The sequence below is a fragment of the Nicotiana attenuata genome, unplaced genomic scaffold (genome assembly GCF_001879085.1).
Source record: "Nicotiana attenuata strain UT unplaced genomic scaffold, NIATTr2, whole genome shotgun sequence".
NCBI classification, from domain to species: Eukaryota; Viridiplantae; Streptophyta; class Magnoliopsida; order Solanales; family Solanaceae; genus Nicotiana; species Nicotiana attenuata.
The window spans coordinates 127,531-134,615 of NW_017672404.1; positions in this window are offsets into that span (position 1 = coordinate 127,531).

The window sequence follows — 7,085 nt, forward strand, 5'->3', positions numbered from 1 at the left end:
TAGAAATTTCAAAGTGTTCTCGAGAATTTCATGTGATTTTGTGCTAAACTCATGGTTCTAGGTGTTATTTTCGCAATTTGATCGCGCGAGCATGTTCATATGATGTTTTAAGACTTGTGTGCATTTTTGGTTTGGAGCCCGAAGGGCTCGGATGAGTTTCGGATAGGCTGCGTAGTGATTTGAACTTGGAAAAAGTTACTGGTGTAACTGAACAGGTTGCAGGCCTTTGATCTCGTATTTGCGAGATCAGGCATCGCAATTGCGACCTCTGAGGGGTCCGCATTTGCGAGGAGAAGCTGGGCCAGTAGTGTTCGCAATTGCGAACCTTCCTTCACATTTGCGAAGGGAGTCTGGGAATGGCAGGGATCGCAATTGCGATCAATTGGTCGCAATTGCAGAAGGTCAGGCTCGCAATAGCGAGACTTTCTTCGCATTTGAGATGAAAGCAGGATTGGGTAGACCTTCGGATTTGCGATAGGTACTTCGCATTTGCGGGGCTCGCATTTGCGAACCCCAAGTCGCAAATGTTACACCTACAACTGATCAAATTGACTTTTGGATGGGATTTTTCATTCATTCTTCAAATTTATAAAACCTAGAACACAAGAGGCGATTTTCCAAAGACTTCTTCTTCCCCAAGTCATAGGTAAGTGATTCTTAACTAGTTTATTTCAATCTTTCACTTCAATTTACAAGATTTCAACCTAGAATCTATGGTTTTCATGGTGGAATTGAGGATTTTTTTGGTAGAAATTAGGGATTTCGAAATTTGGGGATTCAGACCTCAAATTGAGGTCGGATTCCAAAACCAATTGTGTATTCGGACTCGGGGTGAATGGCTAATCGAGTTTTGGTCCGAATTTCGAGTTTGGACCAAGCGGGATCGGGTGTTGACTTTTGTTGACTTTTTCAATGATGACCTAAATTGAGTCATTTTGTTATCGTGGGTGATTCCTAAGGCTTATTTTGAAACGTTTGGTTGGTAATTTGCTAGATATTATTGGTTCGGAGGCGTGTTTGAAAGGAAAAGTTGTGATTGAGTTGTGAATGGCCTTGGTTCGAGGTAAGTGGCTTGCCTAACCTTGTGTGGGAGAACTCCCCTTAGGATTTGGTACTGTTTGATATATGAGCACTGTGTACTCGAGGTGACGAGTGCGTACACGCGCTATTTGTTGAAAATTGCCATTTTCATTAAGCAAATATTTATTTTCCTCTAATTGAGCAACACTAGCATATGTAACTATCATATTTAGTTTAGGAAAGCATGCCTACGTTCCTTGACTTTCTTAACTGCCTTAACTGCCTATTGAACTCCGTGTAGCATGTTTTTGTGAAATTTTCCTGTTCTTCCTTGACTCGGACTTAGCCTAAATTGTGGTTTCTTGCTGTAACTGTTATCTCTGTTTGGTTGAGCTGCATATTTACTTTGGGACTACGAAACGGTATTCCCGGAGATCCCCCTGTACTGTATATTTACTTTAGGATTATGGAACTGTCACGACCCAAACCGATGGGCCGAGATGGTCACCCGGTACCTTACTCAACCGAGTACCAACATAACGTATCTTTTCATGTCATAATATCATGATAACTTATCCGGAAGGATGCCGTGAGATACGTAGAATACAATATGTGATACCAACTTATACATAAGACATACGAGCCTATAAGACCAAAATAACCACTAGTATACTGGACATAGGCCGACAAAGTCATACAATCTTTTCCGTACATGACATCTTCTACAAGTCTCTAAGAATACGTAATTTTCATAAAGGTCGGGATAGAGTCCCACCATACCAAACAATACATGTCTAATTCATACTAACCATACAAGCAACTCCGAAGCAAATGGAGCGCACCAACATCTTCCGCTGAGCTGATAGCCTACTTAGAGGACTTTCGACCCGTCTATCGGGACCTGCGAGCATGAAACGCAGCGTCCCCAGGCAAAAGGGACGTCAAATAATGTACCGAGTATGTAAGGAATGAAAATCAGTAAACAATAGATGTTGGCCTAAGTTCAGATGAAGTTTTGAAGAATGACAAAATAAACTCAGTCATGAACCAGGTCCATCATGTGAGACACAGTGTTGATATGCTTGCACATGTGACATACGCGTGAAGAAGATAAGTCTCAAGGATAAGCAACAATATCTTCTGAATTGATCGAAAAGATTGCATACAGGTTAAGGAGTTGAAGTCTCCTTATGAAAAGAGAATTATATCCGGATCAAGGATATGGATTAGGAGTTAGAGTTGTTCTTGGACTCGAATTGTCAAAGGATCCACAATTCGAGTTCTTATCAAACTCTGATTACTAACTCTATAAATATAACGATTGTTCTCTTTTACAGGTGATTGCACATAAGCAGAAGTTAAGCATATTTGAGAGCAAAAAGATCAAGTCTGATTTGCAAGCAACATATGCGAGATACAAGTGTGCACGTCTGAAGCTACATGAACTAAGATAGAAGAACCAGTTTCATCATTGTGTTTATTCTAAGTCTAGTTCAATTGTAGTAGGTTTTCATATTGTACCTTTCAGCTTTCATAGAAGCAATTGTAATAGGTATATTGAGTATTCAAGTTAGAGTTAACTTGAAAGTGTCGCAACAGTTGAGGTTGTGTGCTACACTGGGATTAGAGTTAATCCTTAGGTTTACAAAGAGTTTTGTAAATGCAGTTTTTGGCTCAGTGATTTTAGTGGAGTTTGGGAAAATCCTACTGAGTAGTAGGTCGTGGTTTTTTCACCTTTTGAGCCAGGTGTTTTCCACGTAAAAATCTCTGTGCACTTTACTTTCAGTATTTATTATTCCGCAAACTGCTGTAGTTAGAACACTTAGAAGAACCAGGTTCTTCTAACGCGAAAATTAGGTACCACACAAATCACCCCCCCTCTTGTGTAGTATTGACGTTTATAACATCAGTAACCTATAGGTTATCAAAATAGATGCATATATTAGGCAAGGGTTAATTGCATGGCTTAGTTTTAATGATTGATTTCTGTAGTGTTAATTGGTTCTTTTCTTTTACTTCTGGATCCAATTCGAAATTGCTTGTTTTACAACTTCTGTTGGTTTGAAGTTTGGTATGGGTTTATTGGAAACTTCTGAATTGGTTTGGTTTCATGTTGGGTTTGAAAGCCCAAGGAAAAGAGGTCAGTCCAGTTTGGGGTTAAACGTTGGGTCAACTTGACCCATGAGCTGAAAGTTAGCTAATTGACCAAAGTAAAATCAGGGGAATTCAGGGGTAATCTGGGTAGTTCAACTAAAGAATCTTGCAGTAACAGAAATAGGAAGCCCCTAGAAGCTTCTAGTATGGGGTTTGAATTTAAATTTCTGGTTATGATAGTATTAACTTGGGAAACAAGTCAAGATTTTAGGGACTTTTAAGCTAAAAACAGAAATTAAAAAGGACTAAAAGGGTAAAAATAAATCTGCAGGGCTGCCTTACTTGCTTGCCTATACAGGCATTGTATCCTTGCCTTGCAAGTTAGATTTTTTAGAGCCAAGAGAGGGGGGAGAGCTGAAAATCCAGAAAAAAATATAAAACTACAAAATTTTACTGTTTCATAGAGAAGAGAATTCGAAGAGATAGAAAAACAAAAAAAAAAATCAGCGCGGCTGAAACTTTCAGTGAAATTACTGTTTCATTGAATTTTCTCGGTGATTCCTTAATTTTCCAACTCCCAAGAGTAAATTCTGATCTGAATAGAGCTGGAAATGGTTTAAGGGTAGTGGTCTTAAAAGTTAGATTTGGAGTTTGCTGATCAAGTTACTATTCTATTGGTTTTTGGGGTGATTTCACTACGTGGTTGTTGAATCTAAGGCTGATTTCTGCTATTGCTGTTGCTGAACCTATTGATTCTCACTTCCTCTTGTTTCCTCTTATTTCCTAGGTACACAACCTTGTACTTCTTTTTGGTTGTGAAGTGAAACTTGAAGAATAAATTAGAAATGAAGAATTGAAGCATAGAAACTATTCTATTTTTGTTTCCTCTGATTTTTAGGTTTATTTTTTTTAATGTGATCATTTTGTCTAAATCAGCTTTAAGTAAGCATGTTGTAGCTATTAGTATAAGTGATGTAATGTTAGTGTTCATATTTTGGACCTTCAGATCAGCTTAACAGTTTCATACGCGTTTTGAGTGATTTTGTTTGTTCATTAATAGGGGTCTAATGTTCTTGGTTCATTATTACCTGATCCACCAGCATCATGTTTTAAATTTGATTCATGTTAGCTAAGTTAGGCTTTAAATGGCGCCTGTTCATGTAGAGTCATTGATCATGCTCAAGGTTATACTCATTTGAGGTTTATTGAAAGGTTATGATTGTTGAGTGGTGGCTGTTGTTTTGGATTTGATCACTTATGGGCCATTCAGTATTAGGCCTGTTAGTGATGTGGTGCTAGTGATTGACTAAGTATTCATTAACACATCATTTGTTTGTGGGTTAACCTCTGCGTGAAAGTAATACAACTAGCCATGTCAATATGAGATTGAAACTGTGGAAGTTTGGAAATTCTGCTGCTTGTTGTTAGTCATTAGAACCATAATTCACACTTGTTTTCAAAATCAATTCATTGCTGGATGTCATACGATTGGTTACAAATAAGTCGAAAACAATTCCAAGTTTGCTTGCACATGTGATAGTCTCGTTGTTTGCCTATTTTAAATTCACTTGCAACTTCAGTTGTTGTTTTAAATTGTAGGGATTCGATGTTGAGCCTTGTGTTCAATAGTTGCAGGCCTCTGAATTTGGGCTCATTATGTGGCCCAATTCTGAAAATTCCTTTGAGTATATCCGGGCAATTCCTTTGTTGGGCCATCAGTCCACTTATGTTGGCCCAAGCCTTTCGCGTAAATGGATTAGCTTTTCTTCATGTAAGCTATGTTAGTTAGACTAAAAGGAACCTTCGATTATATTTAGTGTTAGCTAATTAAGCCCACTAATTAGAATGGAGGCGGGCTATAATAGATAATAATAGTTCCTGGCCTTCCCGAATTTTAGTTAGGACATCCTTTAAAAAATGAAATTGAGGTGCGCCGCGCCAAATAAAACCTCAAATGCGTGGCCCTCATTTATTTCTTTAAAATCCTTAGAACTCGGGACGTGCCATTTAGCGAATTTTCATGGCTTCCCGCAAAGTTAACAACGCGTTAGTTGCTTTAGGTGCGTTATTTAATAATTTTACCTTCTTAAACTCGGGTGTGCATTTCATGTGACCCAAATCCAAATCCTAAAACGTTGAATAAAATGTGTTTTAGATTGCGGTTGCATTTCATGTGACGCGATCTAAAGACACGTTTTAAACAACGTTCAATTTTTCTTAAAATTAATTAAAAGCGGTAAGTATTTTAAAATTGCACTATAGGTTTAAAACATGTATTAAAATCAGATAATAGGCCAATTATGATAGTTTAAGAGACCGTGCTAGAACCACGGAATCCGGGGGTGCCTAACACTTTCCCCCGGGTTAACAGAATTCCTTAGTCAGAATTTCTGGTTCGCAGACTTCACATGGAAAGTTGAAATTTTCCTCGATTTGGGATTGAAAATAAATCGGTAACTTGGGACACCAGAAACAAACCTATCCCAAGTGGCGACTCTATTAAATAAATAATCCCATTTCGAATAATGTCACTTAAAGTGGAAAAACTCCCTTATTCACTACCTTTCAGGGGTGGTGTGTAAAAAAGGAGGTGTGACAGTCAGTATGGCGCATGTTCCCGATACGTTACGTCATTTCCCAAGCCCCTTCCGTTTCGAAATCAATGTGGCGGCGCTTGGCTTTCTTGATTAGGGTGTCAGTATTCTTATAAGTAGGGATGGGAACTCCCCATTTGACTTGCTATATTTCTTAAGCATTTGAATCTTCAAGCTTTCACTTCTTCTCCTCAGAGTTCTTGCATCCTTATTTCTCCTTTCTCTAGCGTTTTCTACTATTATTACCCCTTTTGTATTTGCGATTTCTCCCCATATACGTGATAGAAAATGGCTAGTGCATCTTCTAACCTTGAGGGAGTTTCTGATCCTGTCCCATTGACTGTGCACATGCCTTCTCATGATGAAAGAGTGGGCATTGTTGCAGAAGACGAGAGTTTCCCCACTGTGGATGAGATAGTTCCACGCTCGGGGAGGACCAGGTCGGACTTCTCGAAGTGACCTGAAGATGATACTGATCCTGTCGTTTCTGAGATGGATGCGGCGGCCCTTGTTGAATTTAGGGCTAAATGGCGAATTCCAGACCATATCGACCTTATCCTGGCTGGCGATGATGTGGTGCAAATACATCGCCCAGGATACTGCGCATTCTACGCGTATCCATTCATCGTTGGCTATTCGCTTCCTCTTTCTTCTTTGGCGGAGGACTTCTGCTGCTATTATGGCGTCTGTCCGGATCAGCTCTCCCCATATATTTATAAACTTTTCCTTATGCTTATAAAGTACGCGGAGCTAGACAACCGCGGGATCTCCCTCCGTCATCTGCTTTACCTCTTCGGCCCAAGTTTTCACAGGGGTACGATGATACACCTTCGCCATCGTGGGACCAAGGGTTGGTGGTGAAGATGGACGATAAGACAAATCATCGTTTTTGGGTTAATTTAATTTCTTCTACGTTAGGACAAAGCACGTGGTATCGAACCTAATGGATTTCCCGAGGCGTGGAACTTTGCTCGTAAGTGTTTCTCCCAACTGGCTGTTTGTTGTTTCTCTGGTGACTTAATCGTTCTCCCCCTCTCTTCTTTTTTATGCAGTCGAGAAGGATCCTCCTTCGTTAGTCACCGACATTCGTGACTGGGTGAGCCAAATTGCCTCACACGGTGCGGATCCGTGAGTTGTCGCAGTTTAATGAGAAGTTTGGGTGCAAACCTTCGACCGGATCATTTTGTTTCGATCTTAGTCGTTTTGACCTTCATACCGTCTTCTCTCTTCTTTTTTTACTTGTCTTTCTTTGTTGATAGGTCGGAGGGCTCAAAGGAGGGAGAGGTCTCCTACTCCCGCTATTCGTCAGTCAGGTGCCTCGACTGGGTCTCTGCTTACTGCAACTGTAGGTGAGTCCGCTCAGATTGTTGTTCCTTC